Source organism: Canis aureus, chromosome 32, assembly GCF_053574225.1.
Source record: "Canis aureus isolate CA01 chromosome 32, VMU_Caureus_v.1.0, whole genome shotgun sequence".
Classification (NCBI taxonomy): Eukaryota; Metazoa; Chordata; class Mammalia; order Carnivora; family Canidae; genus Canis; species Canis aureus.
This window is the reverse complement of record NC_135642.1, coordinates 32,692,766-32,705,826: the sequence shown is the minus strand read 5'-3', so window position 1 is coordinate 32,705,826 and position 13,061 is coordinate 32,692,766. Positions and strand designations below refer to the sequence as shown.

Below are 13,061 nucleotides of genomic sequence, written 5' to 3'. Positions count from 1 at the left end.
GAGCTGAAACTTTCTCTCAAAAGATAGCCCCAACTTACAATGGTTCGACCTACAATTTTTTGACTTTAGGATGGTGTGAAAGGGATACATATTCGGTAGGAGCTGTACTTGGAAATGTGAATTTGGATCTTTTCCTCGGCTGACGATACCTATGGTGATCCTCTCTGGTGACAGTGAGTGGGGGCAGTGGCCACAGCTCCCAGGCAGCCACCCCATCACGACGATAAACAAGCGATACACTTCCAACCATTCTGTACCCAGACAACCACTCTGTTTTTCACTTTCAGCACAGTATTCAACAATTTACATGAGATAGTCAACACTTTCTTATAAAATAGTCTTTGTGTTAGTTGATTTTGCCCAATTGTAGGCTAGCATAAGCATGTTCAAGGTAGGCTAGGCTAAGTGATGATGTCGGTAGGTTAGGTGCATTTTCAGACTACATGATATTTTCAACTTACAGTGGGTTTATTGGGACATAACCCCATCACAGGCTGAGGAAGAACTGTAATAGCAATAATAATGTGTACGCACGTGTATATATAGAGAGAGTAATAAAGCAGGTGTGGCAAAATGTTAATGACTAGTGAGTCTAGCTGAAAAGTATATGGGAATTGATCGTGCTATTCTTATAAATTTTCTGTACATTTAAAATTTTTCAAAATGAAAAGCTTTCAAAAAAAAAAATCCGTAAAAGTAAAATTCTTAATTGCCCTGGGCCTAGAAATGGGACCAAAGAGGAGGACGGGAAGAAGCAGATTGTGATTCTAGGCTCTGGTGCGGTGGGTGGTACCACCAGTGGAGACAGAGAACCTTGAAGGAAGTGAGAGAGGTCAGAGGAAGGAGGAGGGTCAGAAAGTCAGAGAGGAAATGATGGCAAGTTTGGTTATTCCTGTTGAGTTGTTTGGCTGTCTGCCCCGCTCTCCAGCCACGTAGGGTTTCAGGAAGCCATGGGCATGGGGGTGGGGGCGGCCAGTAGGCTGAGCTGGTCTGGAGCTCAGGAGGAAGCTCAGGGCAGGGCAGAGGTGCTGTTGAAACCATTGGAGGGGATTGGCCCAGGGGTGTGTGAGAGAGGGAAGAAAGCGCCAAGGACAAAACCATGGGGCCGGGAGCTACAGATACCAGGAGAGGGGAGGTTTCAGACATGGCAGGAGGGTGGGGGTCACTGGGGCCAAGGGCTGCAAGGAAAATGAGGATTAAAGAGTCTAGGGGATCCCCGGGTGGCGCAGCGGTTTGGCGCCTGCCTTTGGCCCAGGGCCTGATCCTGGAGACCAGGGATCAAGTCCCACGTCGGGCTCCCTGCATGGAGCCTGCTTCTCCCTCTGCCTGTGTCTCTGCCTCTCTCTCTCTCTCTCTCTCTCTCTATCATAAATAAATAAATAAATCTTTAAAAAAAAAAAAAGGAAGGAAGGAAGTACAGGTATGTGCTACATGGCTCAACCATGGAAGCATTGTACTGTGTGAAAGATGCCAGACACAAAAGTCACGTATTGATTCCGCTTATAGGAAGTGTACAGAACAGGCAAATCCATAGAGAGTATATGAGTGGTTACCAGGGGTTGGGGAGAGGAAGGGGGTGGGGATTGAGGATGGGTTTCCCTTTGGGGTGATGAGAATGTTCTGGAGCTCAAGAGTGATGATGGTTGCACACCATTGTGAACGTACCAAGTGTCACTAATAGTAAATTTATATTATATATATTTTACCACAACAAAACATCAATTAATTAAAACAATTTTTTTAAAACAATCTTACCCTGACAAGGGAAGAGTAAAAGCCCTGGCTCCGACGTCAAGGTCTTTGATCTGAGGAGGGTTTTTTATCCGTTCTTCTCAACTTCGGCTGCACATTAGAATCACCTGGGCAGCTGGTGGACCCCCACCCCGGTCCAATTAAACCAGATCTCAGGGGCTGGGGCCAGGAGCAAACTTAAAAGCCCTTGGAGATGCCAGTGTGTGTACAGGGTTAAGAAATACTGCTTTAGACCAGTGGTTCTCGAAGTGTGGTCCCTGGACAAGCAGCGTCAGCATCACCTGGGAACTTATTAGAAATGCAGATTCTTTGGCTCCATGGGTAACCTACTGAACGAGGAGCTGTGGGGTGGGGCTCAGCAATCTGGGCTTTACCAAACCCTCCAGGGGATTCTGGTGCTCACTCACATTTCACAACTGCTGTGAGGTTAGACTCAAGAAGAAATTACAGAGAGCTCTCCTCAGCTAGTATTTACTGAGCATCTACCATAATTTTGGTTCAGTGATAGGTATGAAAATACAGAGACCTACCTCAGCTCTCTTAAACCTCTACTAGGTGGGATTCTGGGAAAAGAAACTGTACATTAAAATGAGAGGAGTCATTTTATGGGTAAAAATATATATACAACGTTTTGTTGTTCATGTGTTGATGAATGGACTTGGGGTATTTGCACCCTTTGGCAACTATGAATAATGCTGCTATGAATATTGGTGTCTAAGTATCTGTTTGAGTCCCTGGTTTCAATTCTTTCGAGTATGTACCAAGGAATAGAATTGCCAATTATATGAGATTTCTAACTTTTTAAGGAGCCACCACATGGTTTTCCATATCGGCTGCATCATTTTACATTCCCACCAGCGACGTACACTTGGCATGATGGAAACAGATTTGGAAATGGATAGTGGTGATGGTTGTACAGCAGTGTGAATGTACCTAATGGCATGAATTCACTAAAACAATAGTTAAAGTGGTAAATTTTATGTTATGTATATTTTACCACAATAAAAATTTTTTAAATGAAATGAACCATAAAAAGAGATTTGGAAAAGGAAGCTATATTCCTAATAGTCAACTCTGAATAATTACCTCAAACACCATAATCATGTTTCCATAATCACACATATAATGGTACATTAAAAAGATGATGTCTGTAGCCTTTTCTATTTAGAGATGCTTGAGCATAGAGAAAGAATATATATTTTTTTGAATTTTTATTTATTTATTCATGAGCGACACAGAGAGAGAGATAGGCAGAGGGAGAAGCAGGCTCCCTGCAGGGAGCCGGATGCAGGACTCGATCCCAGGACCCCGGGATCAAGACCTGAGCTAAAGGCAGATGCTCAACCACTGAGCCATCCAGGTACTCTGAGAAAGAATATTTTTAATATTCTTTTTGAGGGTAGAGCAGGACATCGGGCTTGTATGTGGACCTTGCATTTTTACATCTACCACGATTCGTTTGTGAATGAGTCAAGGAAGATCGAAGGGAAGAACGTGCACTGAACACTGACCAGTGACCGGGGCCTGCCTAGGTTTCAGTATTGGGCTTAGGCTATTCCCACTGTGGCAACTTGTTTAACTCACTGATTTATTGCTCCTGTTGTTCAAGAACCATTTGTTGGACACTTCAGTTTGCCAAGCTCTGGAGTAGGAGTCAGGGACACAAGAGTGAGAGAGGCAAGCTGAAAGCCTAGTACAGTGGTTCTCAGCCTGCAGGATCAGGCTTGTGGACTTGATGATCCCAGGTCCCCGGGATCACAACCTGAGCCAAAGGTAAACACTCAACCACTAAGCCACCCAGGTGTCCCTAAAATACTATTTTGATAAGTATAGGTGTTGCTAGGGAAGGAGAAATGCTAAAAGCTCTACAGGAGCACAGAGGAGGGGGAAACATTTACCTTACCTTAGGGAGTGCGATGGGTGGGGAGACATACCTGCCCCTGTACCTCCCCTCTCCCCCACAATCCCAGTGTTACTGGGTCGGGGGTAGGGTGCCTCTAGATATGGCAAGCGAAGGAGAATAGGGGCTAGCAGAGATCTGAGTTGGCGGCCAGTTGTACAGCTCACCTCTTCTCCCTCACCGCCATGGCTAACCCAGAAATGATGCCCAAGTGTGGTTTCACCCCACTGTCACCCCCTCCTCTTAAGCTGGCCCAAACAGGAATTGAAATATCAGAAAGGGAGACAGAACATGAGAGACTTCTAACTCTGGGAAACAAACAAGGGGTGGTGGAAAGGGAGGGAGGTGGGTGTGGGGTGGGGGTGACTGGGTGATGGGCACTGAGGGGGGCACTTGATGGGATGAGCACTGGGTGTTATGCTATATGTTGGTAAATTGAACTCCAATAAAAAAAAAGGGATCCAACAGCAAAATAAAAATAAAAATAAAAACTAAAAAAAATAAAAACAAAGAGGAGAGTTTGATGTAAAGTATAGATTAAAGCCTCTTTAGAAAACTGGCCCCTTTTTATTGACCTCCTTTGGCGCTCCAGCTTTGTGCTTTGTAACAAGTCACCCTGACTCTTCAGCCCTTGCTCACTGCCCTGTCTCTGACTCACCTGCAGCGTTCACACAGGAAAATGCTGGTTTGATTCCTTGGCCTCCACTTGTTCATAATAAAGTCATGAGACCTCATGGATCAATCATTAACCCACACCCTGCCAGCCTCCCTTCCTCCTGGGCGTCATGGCCATGCCTCTGCCCTTGACCGGCAGGCAAGCATGCAGAATCGGGCCAATGTGGCCTGCACAGGGGCCAGAGCCCAGCCAGGTGCACTCTGGGAACTCCATCCCACCCATAGGCTGAACCCACTGACTTCTGTGAGAAGCTGTGTGTCTTTTAATTAACTTCGGAAGTAAACTGAGAATCCATAAGGCATATATTAAGCACATTTTTAAAATGTGGCCTCCAAATCCCAACAACATCCTGGGGATGTGTGGTTTCAAGGGAGAGGCTTCCCTTCCCCTCTGAATGGGGGCCTGGGGCTTAGACGTGTTTTCTGTGGCTCCAGCCACAGGACCACAGCTGATGGCCCTCAGGGAAAGGTAAGCAGCAGCCCCCCGAAAGGGGGACCTTTCTAACAGAGGAGTATACATGATGCCGAAGGACTCTCAGCCTTGTCGTAGGGCAATGTCCCGCTTGGGAAAGGGGAAGCCAGATGAATCCTAGGTTCTTTCTGAATTGATACATCACCTGCATCGAGAATATATAACTCTCTGCTGCAGCAGGGCCTCTGAACTTGCTGTGCCCTGGCTCTGGAATGCCATTCCTCTGGTTTTGCTCATGGTTGGCGCAGTCTCATTCCTTTTCAGTTTTAATGGCACCTCCTCTGAGAAGCCTTCCTGTAGCACCTGATCCACAGTGATCCCTCCATTTTCTCCACCCTAGTCTTTGCTTATTGCCCTCATAGCACTGATTGCAGACTGGAATTATTTTATTTATGTACTGCTTTGCTTCTTTGCAACTTATTGTCTGATTCTTCCACTGAAATATAAGCTCCATGAGGACAGAGACCAGATCTGTTTTGTTCTCCAGAGCATCTTTGGCACCTAATACAGTGCCTGGCTCATGGTAGGCCCATTTGTTGAAGAGATGAGTGAATTAACTTCCAAATTAAGCAGCATTCTAAGGAAGAGCATTCAGTCAATATTTGAATATGCATTTGTAATGACAAATGTAATCTATTTCATTAAATCTATATTCAAATCTGATACACAATCTATGATCACTTCCATCTAAATACAGATCCCAGGACTCAATCCGTTTAATATAGTCTGATCCCCTTAGAAAACAAACTTTAGGGGACTGACCAAAAGCTTCTATTGTATTGGAACCTTAACTATTGATTGAAAAAAAGGCGTGTCAATAGCCAGCAGATGTAAACCTTGCCATGAGGATTTTATCCACTGGGGCAAGTTTTGATCTGACTTTGAGGAGACATGCCCTACAGCCTGTGGCACCCGGCTGGCTTCCCAGGTAGCTGCCTGCACAGACATTCATACAGACACAGGGAGGAGTCGATATCAGAGAATATGACCACCAAGAAACATCAGGGGCAGCAGGTAGGTCTGAGGACCGACTTAGGCCCAAAAAGACAAACCTCAAAATAGGATAACAATGAATGCGCTTTGTTTTTTTTTTAAATCCAGACTCATTCAGAGTCCAAGTTACATACAATATTTTTATTAAAATGCTTATTATTGGGGGATCCCTGGGTGGCGCAGCGGTTTGGTGCCTGCCTTCGGCCCAGGGCGCGATCCTGGAGACCCGGGATCGAATCCCACGTCGGGCTCCTGGTGCATGGAGCCTGCTTCTCCCTCTGCCTGTGTCTCTGCCTCTCTCTCTCTCTCTCTGTGTGACTATAATAAATAAATAAATAAATAAATAAATAAATAAATAAATAAAATGCATCTTTAAAAAAATGCTTATTATTCTTGAGCACATAGGATATACAGTTAGTGAGAAAGAGTAACCAGTGAGAAACTAGCAGTTATTACATAGTTCTTGTCTTCTAAGGCACTTTCTGTGCTTTTATTATTACAGGGTATGTACCATGTATATAAATATAAGAAATTACTCAACCTATAAAGTTTTTTACGTTCCCCTATGCCATGTCTACAAACAAGTTATAAAATAATAAAATTATCCTTCATTTACTTGCATAAATTATTTGCCCAAGGCAGTAATAAGTCTGTACCTATACATATACAGAGTAAATACACCCATCCTGGGGAGAGATGAAAGCTAGGAGCCATATTAGCCAGTCATAATACGTGGATCTTATCTGGACCCTGATTCAAATAAACTGTTCAATGAGTTTATGAGACAATTGGGGAAACTGGAACACTCACTGGATGTTTGATGACATTAAGACATTAGTGCCAACAGTTTTTAGATGTGAAAATAGTATTGTGGTTATTTTTAAAGCTTTAGCTAAGCATCCATAGATTTTATTTAAAGTAACCCAGTGGTGGAGGGTGGACAAAACTAAACTAATTGTGGATTAGTTTATGGGGGCCATGATAGGATACTCTTTACTTTTTTAATTAATTAATTAATTAATTAATTATTTTTTTCCTAGAGAGAGGGGAGGAGAGGCAGAGGGAGAGGAAGAAAGAGAATCTTACATGGGGACTCGATCTTATCACCATGAGATCATGACTTGAGCTGAAGTCAAGAGTCAGACGCTTAACTGACTGAGCCACCCAGATACCCTGATACTCTTTACTTTTGTACCTACTTTGAAACTTTCTGTAAATTTCAAAACAAGACACAAGATGTATTAAGAAAGTAATGAAATATAAGTTCATTTAAAAAAATCACATTGACTTATTTTAGGCTCATTGGTGCACTTTGGTGGAGAACATTGCAGAATGCAGGAGAGATGGCTTGTCTTCCCATAGCCAATCTTCCCTGATCAGCTGCAGCTGAGTTCCTGATTTCTGACTGGGTTTTTACTCCATGGGCTTCCTTTCCAGGCAGGCTTCAGGGTTCTCCTTCATCCATATGATGAACGCTTCTTGAATGTATGCCTCCTTCAGCCCAGAGTTCATTCCTACCTCTGCTGGCTGGCCCCTCCCCAACCCGCTGTCTTCTCAGGGCCACACTCCATCTATAGGCTCCTCTCTCCCCTGGACCCGACCGTCCTTCTCTACTCCCCTTTCCCTTCCGTATGGAAGTATGCTTAAGTCTATCCATTAAGAACAAGACCCTTCTCATTACCCTCATCTTTTATAACCGTGTGCACCCATGTACACACACACTTCTCTCTTCCCTTTATGGCTAGATTTCTGAAATGAGCTTAAGAAACCCTCCAAGTCAATTTATTAAGTGTTTAGTAAGGGCCACACGTCAGATACGGGGGAGAGGTGTGACAAAATGCTCTAGCCTTCAAAAGGACTTTGACATTTGTAGACAGAGTTCTACTCTGGAGCAGGTTCATGTGCTAGTCTGGAGACAGCAGTCACATATGAGACTTAAATGAGCATTCTTGGGACACCCGGGTTGCTCAGCAGGTTGAGTGTCTACCTTTGGCTCAGGGCATGATCCCAGGGTCTGGGATCGAGTCCCACATTGGGCTCCCTGCAGAGAGCCTGCCTGTGTCTCTGCCTCTCTCTTTGTGTCTCTCATAAATAAATAAAATTTTAAAAAAAATGAGCATTCGCATCACTGTGCCACTGGGGATGCACAGTGATGCATCCCCAGCAGGCTGGCTCAGGAGTCCGGGGCAGGGAGAAAGCACTGAAGTAGCTTTGGCAAGACTTGAGCTGGCCTTTGAAGAATGGACAAGATTTGGAAAGGTGAAGGGGAAGGAAGGCGGCATTTTAAGCACATTTTTAGCGTAAGAATGTGTGAGGGTTGAGTTCATAGCTTGTTCTGAGGATGGGGAAGCCGGCCTGACCATGGGGCTGACTGGGGAGGGTATGAGGGCCACTGAAGGCTTGACAGGCTGAGGTGTTGCTGGCCATGAAAGATGGCCACGGCTTGGCTTTGTTCTGTTGGGTGGGGTGGGCAGGCTATGGAGGAAGGGAGGGGAGGGTTGGGCTGTGCCACAGAAGCAGGGCTAGGTCTGGTTAAACTTGGCTACCACAAGAAAGGAGCCTGGCAGCAGCAGGAAAAAATAGAACACAGAGACTCTGCAGAAAGCCTGTACGGTGTGACATGATGAGGGCCAGTTCCAAGGTGATAGAGGTGGTGGTGGTCACAGGAACGTGGGACTCCATGATTGACTCAGGGCAAAGGATGGACCGAGCCAACCTGGCTCTGAGATTTGGAGCCTTGGAAGGGTGCTGCCATGGTTCTCTGATGAGGCATCACACCATCAAATGGAGATCTAGGCCGGAACACATCAACTAACTGCAGCAGGTGGCCCTTCCTGGAATCCTGAAGCTTACAAAGAAACCGTTAAAAAGTTATGGGATAATTGGAAAACTGAATTCTGACTAGATTCAATAACATTAAGGAATTAATTGTTAGCTTTTTAAGTGTGGTAATGGTGTTGTGGTTTTAAGAGTCCTTATGTTTCAGAGGCACATACTGAAATATGTACAGACGAAATATATTTGGATTTGTTTCAGAATTATCCGTAAAAAATAATAATAAAATTAATCTAAAAAATTTTTTAAAAATAAAATAAAAATGAAAAAATAAAAATAAATTAATTAAAATAAAAGAATTATCCAGGGATAGGGAAGAGTGCAATACAGATGAGGCTGATTTGTTTCTGCAGAGGATTAGTTCTCAAAGCTGGGGAGTACAGGTTCATTTTGCTCTTCTTTCGACTGTTGTAAATATTTGAAATTTTCCATGACAAAAATTCTGGTCCTTGAGTAATGCTGATCCTGTACCCTGGGCCTCATAATTCCCGACCAGAGATCACAAGAGGCATTTTGAGCTGTGCCAGGTTAATCTCCTGTCACATTTCAAAACAGAAATTTGGTCCACTTCTGTTTTGCCTTAAGCAGAAAAACATGAGCTGGAAAGAAATAATGCTTTGGCTTTGTCTGGAAAAACAAACTGGGAGATACACATGATCTCCTTTATCAGGATCACGCGAAGAATCCAACTAACTGAAAAGGCAAAGTCAAAACTCAGAAAAGTTGAATTCTTACAGTAGCTGGAAATAAACACTTCTTTTGGAAAGAGTCAGTCCCGAGTGCGGTTTTCTGGCACCAGGGCACTTGGCATGAGTGTGAAAGTCAAGACCCAGTTGAAAAGCCACGTTTTGGGCTGTGGCTGCCTGCAAAAGGCCAGCGTTACTTGGGCAACAAGTCATACATTATTGAGGTAGAGGCTTGGGGTGGGGGCAGAAGGGAGTCAACTGACACCCCTGATACTGGTTGCCCTGGTGCCCACCCACGCAGCACCTCATACCCTTCTCACTCACAAGCCACGAATATGGGAGGCTGCTCTGACAATGTCCCCAGCTGTGCAAGAAGAGGACACTGGCCACTGGGCGTCACATGCCAGTGGAGGGTCCCATGAACTGCCGTGAAGCCCCACACCTGGCAGGCCATCTCCCAGGCTATGGGGCGGCAACCAGATTTCTTTCTCACTGAGTGGTCCCAAACAGAACAAATCCTCATGCACCTAGACTAGGAAGCTAGGAAGGTACATTTTGAACCTGAGCAAATGACATAATTTTTCTTTTCTTTTAAGATTTTATTTATTTATTTGAGAGAAAGCAAGAGAGCATGAGCACAAGCAAGGGGAAGCAAAGGGAGAAGCAGACTCCCTGCTGAGCAGGGAGCCAGATGTGGGGCTCCATCCCAGGACCCTGAGATTATGACCTGCGCTGAAGGCAGATGCTTAACTGATAGAGCCACCCAGATGCCCCTTCTTTTCTTTTTTTGATGGGAAAAAGAAAATTATATGGGGTAGTAGGGAGACTAGGGGGTTAATATAGGTACATGCTTTCCTGGAGAGAAGCACAAGATTAGGATCAGAATCCAGAACGTGAGAGACTCCTAACTCTGGGAAACGAACAAGGGGTAGTGGAAAGGGAGGTGGGCGGAGGATTGGGGGATTGGGTGACGGGCACTGAGGGGGGCACTTGACCAGATGAGCACTGGGTGATATGCTATATGTCGGCAAATTGAACGCCACTAAAAAAAAAAAAAAAAAAGGATCAGAATCCAGCTCAGTAAACAGATAAGGGCCTGTTCTGCACCAGGTGTTATGGGACAGGCAGGGATGAACATGACCTGCTCCTTTCTTCATGGAGAGCATGGGAGAGGGAGGAGACAGGCATGCCCGAAATCTCCCGGATAAATACTAAAACAGAAGGGCAGGGAGGTTCTGTGACCCAGGCAAGGTAAGTCTGGTACTAAGCCAAGGTCTAATTAGGGTAAATCATTTAATCTCAATTCTTCATCTATAAAATGGTGCAAGTTTTGCCTTGCACCATCCTATAGATCCTATAGAGTTGTAAGGATCAAAGCTACTAAAATAATAGTAATAATAATAATAAAGCAGGAGTATAAAAGGCTTTTTGGACCCTGTTGCCCTTAGGGGATGGCAGCCAGCACCTGTGGCAGGTTCCCGAGGCGGGTGGCTCTCCAGCCAGCCCCAGCCAGCCCCGGGAGCAGCAGTGCCCTGTGCAATCACTCCCACGGCCGCTTCCCCCTGGGCACCCTGTCACACACCTGGGAGCTGCTCTCTCTGACTCGTTCAAACTTGCTTTATACAGAGGGTAGAGGGCTTAGTCTCAGTAATTTCAATCCGTCTCAGAGCTGAGAGCCCGAACAGAACTTCCAGAACATAGTGTTCGATTCTCTCATTTGTATGAAGGGTACAGGAGACTCAGGGAGAGAATGTGACTTGCTCAAGGTCATTCACTGAGGCGGTGGGACAACTGGCGCCAGAATTTTGTTTTCTGGACCCTTCTGGTCCAACATAGCTGCTTCTCTTTCCTTTTTTATTTTTAAAAATATTTTATTTATTTATTTGAGAGTGAGACAGAGCATGAACAGGGGGGTGGGGGCAGAAGGAGAAGGAGAAGCAGACTCCCCGCTGAGCAGGAAGCTGACGTGAGACTCAATCCTGGGACCCCTGGATCCTGACCCAGCCAAAGGCAGGCACTTAACTGACCAACTCACCTCGGCGCCCCCTAACCACTGCTTCTCTTTCCTAAGAAGGTTTTGCCAACATTGGCTCTGTTGCCTTTTAGATCTCTAGCTCTCCTGCCCCCCAATACCTAATTCAGTGTAAGTTCCAATAAAGAGTATCTAGTGCACAGTGAAAAAGAAAAATCCCTCCTGATAACCTTTTACCAAGCTCTCCATTCTTTTGGGGTCCTTTGTTCTTTGGGAAACTGTTTACCAAATGCCTGTTATGCATGTGACCCTAATCACACCATGAGTTCACAGTGATCAAAATGAGCTGCCCCTGTCCCCAAAGAGCTCTTGGTTTAGTTATCACTAGAATGCTCTCTTCATGAAACCTTCTGGAACCTCTGTTCCGGGAAGAGAAAGTTCTCCTAACCCAGTTCCCTTTAGTCATGTGTCCAAGGTGAAGTCATCTCATTGCTATGCCTCTTTCCTCACTGAGTTTTCCCACTGGTGCCTGGCCGGCAGCTTCTGCCTTCCTGGCTGTGGGAAGGCTGGCAGCCTCATTTCTAGAAGGTAGCTGCGCCTCTTCTTGACCTGAGGGTTTGCATGATAGCTCATGATTGCTCCATCTCTGCTTCCCGCTATCCCTAAGGAATTTGGCTTTGTCCTCAGCTGAGTAACAGTCTTTCTTTGGTGTCCTCCAGCCTCCTTCGCCTTCTTGGTGTAGTTGAGTTGCTTTGAGTCCAGGGCTCTGAGGTCTTGAATATTAAAATATAGCTCAGTAAAGACTCCCACTGACATGTGCAAGTGAGAAAACTGGTGTCCAGTGAAGGGCTGGACAGGAAATTTTGCAATCCCTTCAAGCTCTAACATTTCCAAAAAGGTATATCCAGAGGTTGACAGGCTGAAAAGTTAGTAGGGTCCTACTGTGTATGTCCACACCTCGGCTTAACTCCTCACAGCATTTTTTAAAAGATTTTATTTATTCATGAGAGACACAGAGAGAAAGGCAGAGACATAGGCAGAGGGAGAAGCAGGCTCCATGCAGGGAGCCCGAGGTGGGACTCGATCCTGGACCTCCAGGATCATACCCTGGGCCGAAGGCAGATGCTCCACTGCTGAGCCACCCAGGTGTCCCACTCCTCACAGCATTTTAAATGGACCTGGGCACCAGGTTTTTCTTCTGACTCCCTTTACTCCCAGATGGAGTTCCCTAGTTAGAGAACGAGGGATATGGAACCGGGATTCTGTGAGGCCAGTATACACATGTCCACTCTTGGGAAATCGAGCTGCCGTCTATGGACAGGTTCCCGGGAGATGTGGTGCTCCTTTCCCCTCTGCTCCAGTTAACATCAATCCTGGGCCTGAAATACTGATGCATGGACCCCAGATGGCAAAGCCGGGGTCCCACCTCGGAGAGAGCCCACAGGGCACCATGATTCTACCCTGACAGGCCATGACATGCCAGTTATTTGCTTTTCTGGAGAAACCGCCCCCTGAAAATCCATTTAATTACCATGAGAGATAATCTTTTAAACACAGCTTTACATTCTTTAAAGATTTTTCCCTGTGGGAAAAGAAAGTTTATCTGAACATAGGATTGGATTGTTTATTTCCATTTCCAGAGGAAGGACAATTACCTGGTAGCTAGTAAGAAGCTGAGCCCTGAAGGATTTATTTTTTAAGTCTCTTACTGCTCACTGGTAGTTTGGCACTAGTTTGTAGGATTGTCACACTCTCCTAGTATAAACTGCACTGAGC

The 13,061-nt window shown here is 45.4% G+C and overlaps 1 protein-coding gene across 2 annotated transcripts in view; it reads left to right on the top strand.

Moving 5' to 3' along the window:
• Window positions 1–13,061, top strand: part of CA12 (carbonic anhydrase 12) — a 53,463-nt gene that overhangs the window by 19,392 nt on the left and 21,010 nt on the right. The gene's annotated exons all lie outside the window — the stretch shown is intronic.